Source organism: Meriones unguiculatus, chromosome 21 (assembly GCF_030254825.1).
Source record: "Meriones unguiculatus strain TT.TT164.6M chromosome 21, Bangor_MerUng_6.1, whole genome shotgun sequence".
Classification (NCBI taxonomy): Eukaryota; Metazoa; Chordata; class Mammalia; order Rodentia; family Muridae; genus Meriones; species Meriones unguiculatus.
The window spans coordinates 18272195-18288404 of record NC_083368.1 but is presented as its reverse complement, the minus strand read 5'-3'; the positions used below and the strand labels follow the sequence as shown (position 1 = coordinate 18288404).

The following is a 16210-nucleotide window of genomic DNA, read 5'->3' as shown; positions in this document are numbered from 1 at the left end:
CCCTGCGACCATTTCTACCCTGATGATTGTCTTGAACGTGGCTGCTGTGTCATTTCAGTGGCCATGCTAGTGACCTTTCACTGCTCTGACCTGAACGAAACAATTTAAAGGGGGAAGATCTTATTGAGGATCGTGGTTTCACTTATGTTAGTCCATTTTCATTGGCTCCTCTGTGTTGTGTGTGGGGTCATGGTGAGCTGGACAGAAGACGTATGGAAGAGGAAAGGGGTGTTGGAGAGCAGCCATTCACCGCATGGTAGCTAGGAAACGGAGTATTAACGGTGGTAGAGGGGTGAGGGCGGGAAGATGGAGCAGTGGCTCAGGCCACTTGCTAAACAAGCTTTGTAATCTAAGTTCAGTCACTGGACCCTACACTTAACTCCTGGAAGCTGTCCTCTGAGCGATCACATGTCTTCTGTGGCATGTGCATCACACACACACACACACACACACGAGAGGGGGGAGGGGTTAAGGGTTAAGTTTTAAAAAGTATTTCAGGAAGAAGTTAGGGTAGGTATGTTTCAAAGCCGTGCCTCCAAAGACCCATTTTCTTTAACAAGGTTCCACTTTCCAGTTGTGCTGCCTTCTAAAGTCCTTTCCGATGCCTTCTAAAGGACCCCCTCCTACAGTGGATTAACCCGCTGATTAGGCCAACACTCTCTGATCTAATCAGCTCCGGAAACACCATGACTGACCTAACCAGTGGACTGCTTCACCAGTCTCCTAGGTCGGGCTCAGCCATCCGCAAGGGTAATTGTCCTCATGACTGCGGGGTTCCCTAAGTGGTTAAGAACAGGTGCTGCTCTTGCAGAGGACCTAGGCTTTGGCTCCCAGCATCCATATGGTGGCTCACAGCCATCTGTAAGCCCGGTGCCAGGGGATATTGGTGCCTTATTCTGGCCTCTGTGGGAAACCAGATAGTTCAGTTAGTAAAGAACTTAATGTGCAATCGTAAGGATCTGAATTTGGAGACCCACGTAAAAGTCGTCATGGTGGCCAATGCCTGTAACCTCAATGCAGAGAGGCTGAAATGCGGGCATTTCTGGGGCTCTGCGGCCAGCTCTTCTTACGTTATTGGTGAGCTTAAGATTCAGTGGGAACTTCTACCTCAAAAACTAAAGCGAAGAAGGGGAGCTGAAGACAATATTGACCTCTGGACTCCACATGCCTGAGGATATACGCGCACACTCTCAGACTCATCCGAATGTACTTGTGCACACGTGTGTACAAGATTAAGTATCCCAGTACCGATGGCTCATTAAACTGTTTTCTCCAGAATGATGGGGGATGTACGGAGACAACCAAGATCCTCAGCCACAAAAGCACAGGAGAACGTTGTCGTTTGAGTCCATTCCTGATATTTATGCAAAATTAATTTATAAAATACATCTGACTATTTGTAGAAAATAAAGACAGAGGGAAAATGCTATTTTGTGAATTTTTCAAAAGCTGTGGCTGACTAATGTTAGTCTTGTAAACAATAACTGGAATTAAAAAAAAAATGTTTAGGCCCCAGGTTTTCACAAAATGAAAAATAGCCAAATCAATTTCAGCAACATTCATAAGACCAGAAAATAATTTGTATTTACCAAATAAAGAAGGGTAGAGACCAACAGAGAAGAAGAAAATATGAGCATAACCTTTTGCATGACTTGGAACTTGAACAAAGGCAGAAATTTTAAACTGAAATTTAATTTAAAGAAAGAAATGGTTCCGAGTGCTAGATAACGTTTCAAAAATTCAATTTAGAAAAAAATATCGAGAACATGCCAGCCGAGACAAACTAGATTTATTCTGAAAACAGCAAGAAAACATATTCATTACTGTTGCTATTTTGTGGCTCAAGTGTGAGAACTTAATAAGAGGAAAAAAAGGTACAGAATCCAATGAAGAAAAACAATAATGAAGATGATTAAGAGAACATTAGAATGTGTAAGTAATGACTGAAGTAGCAGAGAATGCTCAGCTTGGCTCTGCAGTCATTCAGGGAGGGGATCATGATAATGGTCTACAAGAATGGGTGTAGGCATGAAACACTGAGAAGGAAAAGGAGCTAGCCACCATGAGGACACACAGGTGTAACTAACGTTTGCGTAAGAAACTCAAAAAGTGATCAGGAAAGACTCCAACCAGTGAATATCCCAGATGACTACTTACATTCACTCGTTTGTCCACGTGTTGTCTATGCTACAGCAGCTTAATTTGAAGATTGTCACAGAGATGATACAAGCCACAAGTAAGATACCTATGGTGCCAAGCCTTGACCTATATAGGCAATGGAGTTCCACCCACTGTTGACAACAAAGATATTTAGTGTCTTGGTCAACATGCTAAATGTTTAAATTGTTATCTCTCTAGAATCACTCAACAGGCATATCTGGCCTTTTCATGTTTTTTTCACATGGCAATACATTGTCGTCTACAAAGTTCATGCTTGAGAACCTTATAAGTTACAAATAAGAATGACAAAAATTCATGAAATTGGGGCTGGAGGGATGGCTTAGCGGTTAAGAGCACTGACAGCTTTTCCAGAGGACCTGAGTTCAATCCCAGCACCCACATGACAGCTCACAATTTATCTGGATCTCCAAGATCTGCCATTTATTGACATACATGCATGCAGAACACCAATGCACATAAAATAAAAATAAATAAGTTATGAAAGGGGGGGGTGGAGAAGTGGCTCAGTGGTTAAGAGCACTTGACTGTTCCTCCAGAGGGCCTGAGTTCAATTCCCAGCACCCACATAGTGGCTGACAACCATCTGTGATCTGATGTCCACTTCTGGTATACATGAAGACAGAGAAGAATTCAAATATACTAAATATGTGAATAAAAACAATTCATAAAATTGGAAATGAACTTTTTCTTGTTCAAAATAAAATTATACTTAATTAAATGTCTCTGAGGCTAAATTTTAGGCAAATGAAGCTATTTGTTTGTTTGTTTGTTTGTTTAATCACTTTACAGCCTGATCCCAGCCTCCCTTCCTCTCCTTCCAGTCCCACCTTCATACCCTTCTCCCATTCCTCCCTCTCATTGTCAGAGAAAGGAAGGGCCTCAGGGGGGTACCATCCCTCCCTGTAACCTCAAGTAACATCAGGAATAAACCCATCCTCTCCCATGGAGGCCTGACAAGGCAGCCCAGCTAGGAGAAAGGGATCCAAATGCAGGCAACGGTGTCAGAAATAGCCCCTACTCCCATTGTTAGGGCACTCACATGTTGACCAAGCTGCACATCTGCTACATATGTGTAGGGGGCCAAGGTCTGGCCCATGCGTGCTCTTTGGTTGGTGGTTCAGTCTCTGTGTGCCCCCATAGGCCTAGTTTAGTTTACTCTGTAGGTCTTCTTGTGCTGTCCTTGACCCCTCAGGCTCCCTCCATCCTTCCTCCCATTCTTCCACAAAATTCCCAGAGCTCGGTTTATTGTTTGGCTGTGGGTCTCTGAACCTGTTTCCATCAGCTGCAGGGTAAAGCCTTTCAGAAGACAATTATGTTAGGCTCCTATCTGCAAGCATAACAAAGTATCCTGCATAGGGACAGGGCTTGGCTCTCTCCCACGGGGTGGGTCTCAAGCTGGGCCAGTCTTTGGTTTGCCATTTTCCCAATCTCTGCACCATCTTTATCCCTACACTTCCTGTAGGCAAGAAAAAATTGGGGTTGAAGGTTTTAGGTGTGGTTTTTGTGTGTGAATGTTTTGTGTGTCCCCCTCACTCCACTGGAAGTCCCACCTGGCTACAGGCTCCCTAACACCAACCATGCAACACCACCCCTCCTCACCGCTGCTCGAAGTCTCAGCTAGGGTCATCTTCACAGACTCCCAGGAGCCTCCCCAGTCCTAGAGATGTAGCCCCTGATTTTTGTTCTTTCTTCCTGTCTCCTCACTTCTCCCCACACCTGATCCCTAACCCCACTACCCTCCCCACCCCCTCTCCCACTCAGTTTCCTCCTTCCATCTACTTCAGATGTCTATTTATTTCCTCTTCTGAGTGAGATCGAAGCATCCTTCCTTTGGCCCTCCTCGGCTTCTTTGGGTCTATAGATTGTTTATCCTGTACTTTGTGGCTAATATCCACTTAGAAGTGAGTACATACCATGCCTGTCTTTCTGGGTCTGGGTTACCTCTCTCAGAATAATCTTTTCTAGTTGCATCCATTTGCCAGCAAATTGCATGATGTCCTTGTTTTTAATAGCTGCGTAGTATTCCAATGTGCAAATGTACCACATTTTCTTTATCCATTATTCTGTTGAGGGACATCTAGGTTCTTTCCAGTTTCTGGCTATCACAAATGAAGCTGAAGCAGCGTTTTTCAGTGCTTACATGGTTCATTAGGGATCAACAATAATCTCATTAAAGATTCATTTTTATTGGAGTAGAATTTTTTTAAACATGCCAGGCATGTTTTAGAGGCAGCCATTTGAGAGGTAATGCCTGGCTTCAGAACCAGGCTAACTCAGAGCATCAGATCTTCCGACTCAGCTCTCCACTCACCAAAGGAGCCAGAACAGAGGGAATAAAATGTCAGACAAACTATGCAAGGTCCAAGCAGCCATTCTGCCTCCCTGGCCTGCACCCTCTGTCATTCGAAACTCTTCTGTGTAGTCTTATTCATTAATGATGTATGAGTGGAAATAAAGCATTTTCAGTGCTGACTTAGTAGTACATTTAATACTTACTTTATCCAAGGGCTGTCAAAGTATACATAAAATCTAGATATTCCTGAGAGAGTAGTAGCTAATAAGCAGGAAACACATGCTTGGCATCTTTCAAACGTTTTACATATTTTTGTTGTTGCTGTTTTCAACCTTCCCGTGGTCTGCTGAAGTAGACGCTATGATGTTTCATAAACCAAGGCAACAGGAATAGGGCTAAACTACCCAACATCACACAATAATGACGGTGGAGCCAGGATTTAGATCCAGACTGCCTAGCCTCAAGACTATGTTTAATCATGACATTGTACTGCCACTCAGTTCTTGTCTTCCTGACAACCTTCAAATTATAAATTTTGGTTTTGTAACTTTAAAACAAAGCAGAACATTTAAAGCATGCATATGTTGGGTAATATTGGTATTTAGCACATATTAACACATTGCTTTTTTTGTGGTAGAACCTTAGGCAGGAGCATTCTGTTACTACAATCCTGTTTAATTCTTATAATGGTGTTGAATACAGGCTTCATTATTCTTGCTTTATTAACCAGAAAATGGAATCTTTAAAAGGTTAGAAAATTTACCAGTGTTAAACAGGCAAGATGTGACTGCTAGAATTCAAATGCAGAATAAGTTGTTTCTGAATATTTCTGGCTAAGAGATTCCTTTTCCTGCATCGTCCTCTAGACAGCATCTCCTACCTTTTCATAAGTGTGCTGTCAAGTTGTAGTCGCTCATTCTAATGGACAGCTTTCCATTAATAACCCAGCTGCTCTGTACCAGACCCCTGCTGCTGAAGGGCATCCCGGTGAGCAGGGAGATGGATGAGTGGAGCTGTAATTGTGCTGCAGGTATATTTCTATTTGTCTGGAGCAGACTGGGAATCTAAAAGCCATGGATCTGAACCAGGAAGTATCTTTTCAGGAAGTGGAAAGAGAAATCACAGTGAAATACAGACTGGGTTGAAAAACCTCCCTGGAGTAGTTTCGGAGACCACATTAGCAGCTGTCATCCAAGAAAAGGTCAAAGAGCTAAGCAGTACACACTGCCTAGCTGTGTGTGTGTCAAGAAACGATACAGTTTCTGTCATTTCTCAAAATCATCCCATTGTGTTAATACATGAATTAATGCCAAAAAAGATGAATAAAATGCCAGTAGTTATGTGGCCAGAATCAAACCCAGGTCCTCCAGCTCCAGAGCCCATGACTGTATTGAAGAAAATATTTTCTACAGAAAGCCTCGGGTATGTGCATAAGAAGAAAAGCAGATGCCATTGTTACTGCACGAGAGTGGCTCTTTTCAGATGTCTTTGGCGACCAACTGCAAACTAAAGTGAAGGCAGTAGGTATTCATTGATCTTGTTGCCCAAGGCAGTGTCCCAAGATAAGTAGAATTAAAAACAAAACAAACAAACAAACAAACAAACAAACAAAAAACCCATAAGAACTTCATTCTGGTTTGCAAAATTTGTAATTGAAGAACACTCCAGGGTACCTCTACAGTCCATTTTTTTCGGAGCTTTATGTTTGGGATTTAACACCTCTTTGGTCTGGTCACAAGGATAGAAATGTGTATGAAGCCCAAGGTAGGAGTTGAATTTCTACTTGGCCATTTCCTGGTTGTTTGATCTTGGGCACTTTTGAGACGTCTCAGAGCATAGTTGCTCTGTTGTACCACAGTGATTAAAACTACTTGCTGCGAAGACTGTGAAGATGAATGAATGAGGTGTTTTCAGCTAGTTAGTATGTATGTGCTTAATTGTATCTAATACAGTAAAACTTTGGTTTCATCCTTGCTATGCTCGGTTGGTTTTGATATGCTAGCCTCTTCATTTATGACTTTTAAGTTCATTTCTCGTAGCAGTTTTTAAAGATCTATTTTATTGATCTTTATGTATGTGTCCACAGAGGCGTCTAATCTCCCAGAGCTGGCGTTATAAATGGTTGTGAGTTGCCCAACATGGATTTTGGGAACAGAACCCCGGTCCTCTAGATGAGCACCCAGCACTCTTCACCATTGAGCTCTTTATCTCTTTAGCTCCCTCAAGTAGTAGTAGCTGCTGCTGTTTTGCATTGATAATTGTGCTGATTACCTGTCTTGATATGTGAAAGTATTAAGAACGACAGTTATAGTACCACTGGCTACAGTATCTTAAAGCTTCTTAAAACAGCAGCCTATTTGTACTGGATATATTGCAGTCCAACAAACAGAAGGTTTGTTCAAAAATTGGTAAGAGCTCAGGATGCGAGGCTAAGCACTGCACTCAGGGTCAGCCGCTTTCGACCCAGAGAAGAGCATGTCTGATTGCATGCGGGTTGATGCCCCAGGTCCCGCCTCTGAGAAAAAGGTATCGGACGGGTCTGATGCTCTTTGGGTGGATGACACCTAAATGAACATTGGTACAAAGTCACAATTTATTTCTAATATCAGAGATCAGACCTCTACTCTTGCCTGATGCGTCTAAAACAAAAAGGGGGAACTGTAGAGAGCTGCGTAATGCCGTGCCTTAAAGAAGGAGCTGGTTTCCGCCTTCCACCTTCCCAGTGGTGAGTGCTCTCTGTCATGAACAACTCCACATTTGGCTAAGGCCGAGGATCTGGCTTGCTTCCATGTATGTGGACCTATCTGCATTGCCCACGTGGCATGCTGAGGTTGGCTACCCAGAGGCTATTTAAGCTGTGGGCTGGCTTTCCCCAGGGTCAGATGATTGTTCAAGGTTCCTGAATAAACTGCATTGAAAAAAAAAATTGGTAAGAGACATAGATCATTCAACATATGTATAGTTTTACATTTTAATAATCTTAGCTCTCTGAGACATGCAGGTAACCTATCTGCAAGGACCCTACTTTCCACTTAAAACACCCCATTTTTTTATAGGAATGAAAAAAGCTACCAAAAATCACCTTCAAAAAATAAAATTGCTATTTAAACTCCTTTAATGTTTGTGAGTTTGTCCTAATTTTATTTTGAAGATCATCAACTTGTTGACAGTACAACACACATGAAGAAGCTCAAGTAAGTTTGGTATTGAAAGTAGCCAATGCCATAGGTTCTTTTGGAAGCTATATTGTAATTCAACTGTTAAAATTTTTGACTTTGAAAACACTTATTTAAGTTGGAAGCAATTTGTAGAACTAGGTTTGCTAGCTCCAAAAAGCGTGCAAAGAAAAGAAAAACAAAACCTTCTGTTTCAGAAAGTGTGACTATAGTTTTGTTTGTTTGTGTGTGCACGCGTGTGTGCAAATCTGTAGGATTTTGTGCTCTCTAAACAAGAACAGAATAAGGAGAACATCAGCATAAAATCCAGGTGGAAAGAACAAAAGCTTTCTCATTTTACTACCTCTCTTTTTAAATGTAGGCAAACGTCACTTACCTAACATTCAATTGGCTGTCCCTTTAATAAGAGCACGGCTTAGACTTACCACAGTTTTAAGTTATATATTATGCCATTTATGTTTATTATAGTGTTCATTTAGTTTTCACAACAACCCTTTGTGGAGGCATAATGGTCTATATGTATAGGTGAGGAGGCTATGATGAAGACAGTCAGAGAATGGTAGATACTGCAAAGCCTCTGCTATTCATCCATCTCCCAACTCACCTTCCTTCATGTAGAACTGCTTTACTATTTTGTAAAGATTGTCACAAATGGGCATGAAAACAAGAGTGTTCACCCATTAAACACAAGCCTAGTAACATCCAAATGACAAGCAGTAAAAACTGTAGTCACTTTGACACAATACACAGGAAGTTCCTATACAAAATTTGGTGGGGAAATGGCTCAGCCAGTAGAGCATTGATTGGTTCATAAAAATGAAGAACTGTGTTTGATCTTCAGAACACACACACACATACACACAAACACATGACAGTGCACATCTGAATTATAGAGATATTGAAATGGGGGGAAGAAAAAGATGGCTGTGAAGAATCTCCCTGACTAGCTATGTCGAAGCTTCAGCCAATTTGACACTCTCTGGAAAGAAATATGAGAGGAACACGAAGAATGATATTGGAGGTTATTCTATAACCTACACACACATACACATACAAATGTACATGTATGTGCATACCTGGATAACATGTACCCCAAATGTGCATACACATATGAAGAAACAAATAAAAATAGGGTATGGTATTATACGTATTTTGAAAGCATTTATACTCACATATACAGAAGCAACCCTTGAATGTAATAGTTTCAAAATTTTTTAGTTTGAGTCAGTAAATAATATTATAAAATCTTTTTGAAGTATAAGTTAATTCTTTTTAGATAATTTATGATTTTAATTTGTTATCAGGAGTTTACTATTTTACAGTCTAAGACTTAGAAATTTAAAATTTTTAGAATTTCAACATTCAGGATTATGGTATTTGCCTTTTAATTTTCCAAATTATCACTCAGACACTTGAAATCTACAGATATTTTGTAGTCTAGTAATACTATATATTAATTATTCTAGAGTGATATATTTCTTTTACATGACACAATGGTTTATATATTTGTGTGTGTACACATGTATGCACTATATGAACATCTTTAACAAACCAAACCAAACCAAATCAAACCAAACCAAACCAAACCAAATAGTCACCACCAAAAAATAGTAGTCACACATTATAGAAATCATCCTCAATATCAAACTTTCCTATCAGTTTCAATGATACAAGTTACAGGAGCAAAGCAGAGGTTGTTCTAAGACCGTCAGTGTAGCACATCAAAGTTTCTCTTACTGCAGAAAGATCTACTCTTAAGAGTAAACTCAGCATCTGCTTGGATACCCTGCTAGGTAGAGTCTTTCAGAGGCCCTCTGTGGTAGACTCCTGTCCTGTTACTTGTTTTCTCCTACTTCCAATGCCCATCTCATTTGTCTTTCTAAGTGAGGATTGATCATCGTACCCCATGTAATCTTTCTTGTTTAGCTTCTTTAGGTGTACAGATTTTAGTATGTTTATCCTATCTTTTAGGTCTGTATCCACTTATAGGTGAGTATATACCATGTGTTTCTTTCTGCTTCTGGGATAGCTCACTCAGGATGATCTTTTCTAGATCCCACCATTTGCCTGCAAATTTCCTGATTTCCTTGTTTTTAATTGCTGAGCAGTATTTCATTGTGTAAATGTACAATTTCTGTATCCATTCCACTGTTGAGGGACATCTTGGTTGTTTCCACTTTCTGGCTGTAATGAATAAAGCTGCTACAAACATGGTTGAGCAAATGTCCTTGTTGTGTACTTGAGCATCTTTTGGATATATGCCTAGTAGTGGTATAGCTGGATCTTGAGGAAGCACTATTCCTAATTGTCTGAGAAAGTGCCAGATTGATTTCCCAAGTGGTTGTACAAGTTTACATTCCCACCAGCAGTGGAGGAGAGTTCCCCTTTCTCCACAACCTCTCCAGCATGTGTCATCACTTGAGTTTTTGATCTTAGCCCTTCTGATGAAGAATGTAAGGTGAAATCTCAGAGTTGTTTTGATTTGCATCTCCCTGATGGCTAAGGATGTTGATCAGCAGAGTGCATAGAATCATATGAAAGAAGGGGGAATTAGTAAGACCTGGAAAGGACAGGAAATCCACAAGGAACAAATGTATCTGGGCACAGGGGTCTTTTCTGAGACTGATTCCCTAACAAGGACCATACATGGATACAACCTAGAATCCCTGCTCAGACATAGCCCATGGCAGCTCAGTATCCAAGTGGGTACCCTAGTAAGGAGAATAGGGACTGTCTCTGACATGAACTCAGTGGTTGGCTCTTTGATCTCCCCCCACCTCCCAAGGGAGACGCAGCCTTGACAGGCCACAGAGGAGGACATTGCAGCCAGTCCTGATGAGACCTGATAAACTAGGGTCAGATGGAAGGGGAGGAGGACCTCCCCTATCAGTGGACTTAGAGAGGAGCATGGAAGGAGATGAGGGAGAGAGGGTGGGGTTCAGAGGGAATGAGGGAGGGGGCTAAAGCTGGGGTATAAAGTAAATAAACTTAATTAATATTAAAAAATAAAAATTTAATTAAAAAAGAGTAAACTCAGAAGAGTTGGTTGAGGGATGAAGTTCACAGCCTTTCTGATGAGGGTTGAGGTAGGCACTATTCTCTGTGTATAAAGACAAGAACCAAGGGAACACTTTATTATTCTACTTAGCAGAAACATAGTGCTAGGTTTTCTTCTGGGGTCTATGACTAGCCAGGCCTGAGTATTTGTCCCAGTTAATAGTACCAGGTCAATATTATGAAGCAGGCTTTAAATTAATTAAAAAGCGGTTACTCTCATAATGTTCGATCCACTATTGTACCAGTGGGGATATCTAACCAGGCCAGCCAGTACTGCAGCTCTCAGGATTCACAATTGGGTATGATTCATGATTGCTTTTCTTCTGTGGTAGCATGCATAGAAAATCCTAGCACCCTAAAAGCTGGTGCTAGGAATGATGTCTCCAGGTTGGTACCAGTTAGATTTGTCCATGTCCTTTAGTTCAGCCATGGTACTTCTTCAGCAATAGGGCATTATTGTTATTTTTACTATTGTTGTTGTTTTACTATCTAGTTCTGGTGAGCAACCAAGAGCAATGGCAATGGGCTGTAGTGCTTGGAGGCTTATGGGACCCCACTGACAAACAACTCAAAAAGAGGTGAGCCTTACCTGGCACTGGGTTTTTAATTTGACAGGAAGTGGTATCTGGGGAAGACATTTTCCCCTTCTGTTTCATTATTTGCCTGACCCCTTCTGACCACCTACATTCTATCCCCTTTCCCCGAAATCCTCACCCTCGTGACCCTGTCTATTTTCTTACCTGATGTGGGTATTCCAATTTAAACACAGGTATCTAAAGCTCTAAAGCTAGCTTCCACATACGAGGTAGAACTGTTTGTCCTTCTGGGTTCCCAGCTCCATTCATTTACTGTGAGTCTCACAATTTCACTTTTCCTTACAGGGGAATAATATCTCACTGTGTGTATGAACCATATGCTTGTTACTTATTTTTCTGTTGGTGGACATCTAGATCGTTTCTATTTCCTGGCTTTAGGGAATAGAGAAGTAATGAAAAATGGATGAGTTAATGTGTGTGTGTGTGTGTGTGTGTGTGTGTGTGTGTGTGTATTAGAATATAGACTCCTTCGGGAATGTGTCCAAAAGTTGTAGAGCTGGATCACGTGGCATAGCTATTTCTAGATTTTCTTTAGGAAAGTCCACACTGGTTTTCAAAGCGGCTGCACCAGTTTGCACTCCCTGCAACAGAGGATATGTGGACACCTTTCCCCTACACATGCCAACACTTGTCACTTTGTTTCATCTGTTCCTGAGCTTAGCCATTCTGACTGAGAGACGACGAAATCCCCAAAGAGTTTTGGTTTGTGTTTTAAGAATCTTTTTTTCAGGAGCTCCTCAAAGATTTTTTTTTTTTCTTTAATATTAGCTCATTTCACCCTTCGAACAACGCTGATGTGGTTTGGACGTTCCTATATGCTCATGTATTGATCCTTAGCCTCTTTGGAGGTGGCAGAACTGTAGGAAGTGAGACTAAAAAGAGGTCTTAGGTCACTGGAAATAAGCCTTTGAGGGAGATCCTGGTATCCCCTTCCTCTTTTTTATTTCCTGGTCATAAGGTGAGGAATCTTTGCTGTGAATTATAAACTCTCACGTTTATATGCAGAAATTCCATCTCTCATTGCTTTTAGCATTTTCAATCATTATTTATGGTCCTTACACGTTTCTATAAGAGCAGGTCACCTGACAAAGCTTCCTTTATATGGGATTACCTGAGAGTTTTTGTTGATAACTTCTTGCAGAAACCATACTTCTACTTTCCATTTGACCACCCGGCCAGATTAATTTGTTTTCAGGAGAAAATGTGACTTAAAATGTAAGTCTCTCATACACTAGAAAAAACAGGCTTCCCAATAAATATTATGTTACAGTAGAGACAGAACTTCTAATATTAATCCATTCACCTCTTCAAAATGTCACACTATATTTCCTGCTACTTCAGTGAAAAGGAACTGTAACGCACGAAAGCGTTCTTTCCCTTTGAGACTGAAACGCTGCCATTTGCTGTGAAAAGCAGAGAATCAAGGTTCTGGTGAAAATGAGTAACTCAGTCACATACATATAAGAAACAGTGTCATAATTAGAATTCCCCCTTTGCTTTTTAACTAACGTGCAGTGTTTCGGGAATAAGAAGAGGAAATTGCAGTTGAGCTGTTCAAGAGCAGCACAAGAGCAGTTCAATGTGGATTCTTAAAGGCACCCTAGGGAAGGAGGACATTGTTAGGCTCTTCCCAGAGTTTCTCAGGAGCCTCTGCATTCTGAGCACCATGTGACCATGTCCAGATCTGGGGACAGGGAATTCTGAAATGAAACACAGCTGTTTTGATATTTTTAAGAAAATTGTTAGGGAGACACTATGTGCAATCAGTTGGATTGTTCTCTTTCTTACCCGATTTCAGAAGACAGAAACAATTTGTAAATGCGGAGTTAGTGTTCAGAATGCAAATTGGCGAGAGAGTCTGTTTATGCTGTTAGATTTATGCATAAGCTGTAGATGCACAAACAAGGTCTTATTGACCTCAGCAGCTAAGCAGTGATCCAAAACAGGCTCATCGCATCCAATTCCACACGGCCACACAGCAGTGTCACCAATTTCAGTTTGCAGGGTTGAATTTTCTAGCTGGTTTAAAATAAAAAATAAAATAAAACTTTGAAAGATACAGATTATATTGCCCTCTAAAAATTTTAGCCTGCCCTTAAATGAGTGTGGTTCCAATGTTTAATGCTGCCAATGCTCAGAATGTGATTGAGTTTAATGGGAGTTAGCATTCGTTTTTCATGGTCATCCTGAGAAGAAAATAAATCGCCCTGGGTAGTTACACTTCGAGTAAATGTTAACGCCGCCAATTAGCTCAGGCTGAAAAACAACAAGAACACAAATGAATCTAAGAGCATAATTCTAATAATCATCAACTATTCCATCTGAGCAGAGCCAAGAAATTGGAAATATGAATGGAAGAATGAATTTTTAAGACTACCTAAAGAACACATGCTTTCTCAAACAATTGTTAATAATTTAACTGCTCAACGAGAGCCTGCCTATTAAACATATTCTGTTTATAATGCCTGTGCCAGGTAATAACAGCAGAAGGCATTCAGGTGTAATGTTTTCCTCAAGAGCTCAGATAAGTAGCTGATACTCTTAACTATACCATCAATGATTTTGCTTTTTTTTTTCTTTCTTACACCAAAACATTACATGAATCCCCTGTCTTGAAAACCAGTTTTCACATTCCTTTTAAGAAAATTACCACCACCCATGAAATGTGTTCCAACTTCTAGATTGTGTTTTTTTTTTTATTTATTGTAACAAATATATTTATGCTTCTAAAAGCTGTGTATCATTATTGGTTGAAAGGAATGGAGATATATTCAATGAAGGTAGAAAAAACTAATCATAAATTAAATTCACTTCTAGTATTTTCAGTAGGACAAACAAACATGCCAGAGTATGAAGACTAAGCACATCCTACCACTATCACCAATGACACAGTGACATTGCAGCCCAGATCAATAGATGCCATCTGCTGTGGGTGCACTGTGGTCATAAAGGAATGTTGAAGTCTTAACACACTAATACCTCTGAATGTGACCTCATTTGAAATACTGTTTCTTATTTGAGTAGGTAGTGTTTTTGTTTTTTTTTTTTTTTTTGATTTATTTTATTTTGTGTGTATAAACGTTTTGTCTGAATGTATGTCTGTGTACCACACCCATGCCCGGTGCCTGGGGAAATGGTGAGCCTCCATGTAAGTGCCGGGAATTGAACCTAGGTCCTTTGCAAGAATAACAAGTGCTCTTAACCACTGAGCCAGTTCTCCAGCCCCAGGGTCGGGCAGTTCTTGACCCAATATGACTAGTATTTTCTTAATCATTAGAGAGAGGTGTGCATGGTAGCACCTATCTTTTATCCCAGCACTCAGTACACTGAGGCAGGCAGAACAACAGAGACAAAGAGTGGAGAGATACCCTTTAGTCAAGGAAGTCGAAAGATCGTTGGCAAACACCAGACGTTAGAAGAGTCAAGGGTTGACTCTTTCCTACGGGTTTCAAAAGGCACCTGGCCCTGGAAAAGCTTGAGGGTGCTCATCTAAGCTCCACAACTACACGGCAACAAATCTGTGTTGTTTCAAGCCGCTGGCTTTGTAGTTAGCAACGAAAGGAAATGAGAATCCCACCTGTTTCCTTATCATCCACTCACTGACCCCAACTATCACGGGGAGAAACATTCCCTGCCCGCTCTTTCTGAGTCACCAGTAGCCTCTTGAAAGGTTGGCAAACCATCTGAATGGTGAGTCTGACATGCACGGACCTGTCCCAACTAAAAGGAAGGCTGGGGAGAAGGGATCCAGCATTTTCATGAGATTTATAAGGTAGGGAATCTTCACAGAAAAGAAAGAGACTCGCATGTTGGGTAAACAGAAGGAGTGGTACATGTCCAATAAAATCAATGCTAACGTTATAAAAATCGAGAGAGGCGGAATAAGCCATTATGTTAATGCCACGATTAATACTGTCTTCTAGGTTTTGGTCAGTTAACTAACCAACTGTTGTTGTAGCATGTGGTGGCGTATGTGTGCCTGAAATTTAACCCTCCATGGCTTTGTTCAGACGTGTCTCATATCTCAACCCAAGTACTACAGCTTTTCCAGCGACCTGCTCACACATTTCCAGATCTTTTTCCCAGGTCAGAGAGGATGAGAGTGGCACGCAAGCTCCCATAACCGGTGCACTGGATGATTTTTTTTAAAGCCTCTTTATAATTTAATTGATAAAATGTTACCCACAGGATTATTTGGTTGACATTTATTTAATTTTTAGAAGAAAATATTTTCCCACCTGTGGTTCGTACTTTCCATTTCTTTTTATTCTGTTTTGTTTGAGAGTCTCACTGTGTCATAGAGGACACAATTAACCGAGTGCCTCTCAGATTGTCTTTAGAGGTGCTAAGTCACTGTGTCGGTGATTCTTGATTGTCAACTTGCCTATGTCTGTGAGCTGCAATCCAGAAATAGAGGACTCAGCTGGCAGAGATTTTCTTTTTCTTTCTTTCTTTCTTTCTTTCTTTCTTTCTTTCTTTCTTTCTTTCTTTCTTTTGCTTAGTTTGAAGTGGGTAAATTCACTTCTACCTTTGAGGTAGAAAAACATACCTCTGTTCTTGATCTTGATGGAAAGATACACACCTTTAATTCCAGATCTTGAGGCAGGAAGATAAAACTTCAACTTGGGCCACACCTTCTGCTGGAAGCATGTGTGTGTTTAAATGTATTTGTACATCTTTACTTATACGCATATGTTTATGTATATGTATGTGTGTATTCAGTCCATAGGTTCTGTGACTCTAGAGAAGCCTAATTAACAAGTCTCCATCACCATTGCTGCCAAAGATCAAAAAAGATATACGAAACACTCAAGAAAATAATCCATGTGAGAGGGTTCTTTCTTTCAAAATAGCTTCCCAAGTTACATGAACTGAGAGGCTGTCTGAGGCAGTTCCATCCTTGAGCG

The 16210-nt window shown here is 40.7% G+C and overlaps 1 protein-coding gene across 3 annotated transcripts in view; it reads left to right on the top strand.

Moving 5' to 3' along the window:
- The window catches only part of Lhfpl3 (LHFPL tetraspan subfamily member 3), a 461755-nt gene that overhangs the window by 67707 nt on the left and 377838 nt on the right, over positions 1-16210 (top strand). The window lies entirely within an intron of this gene.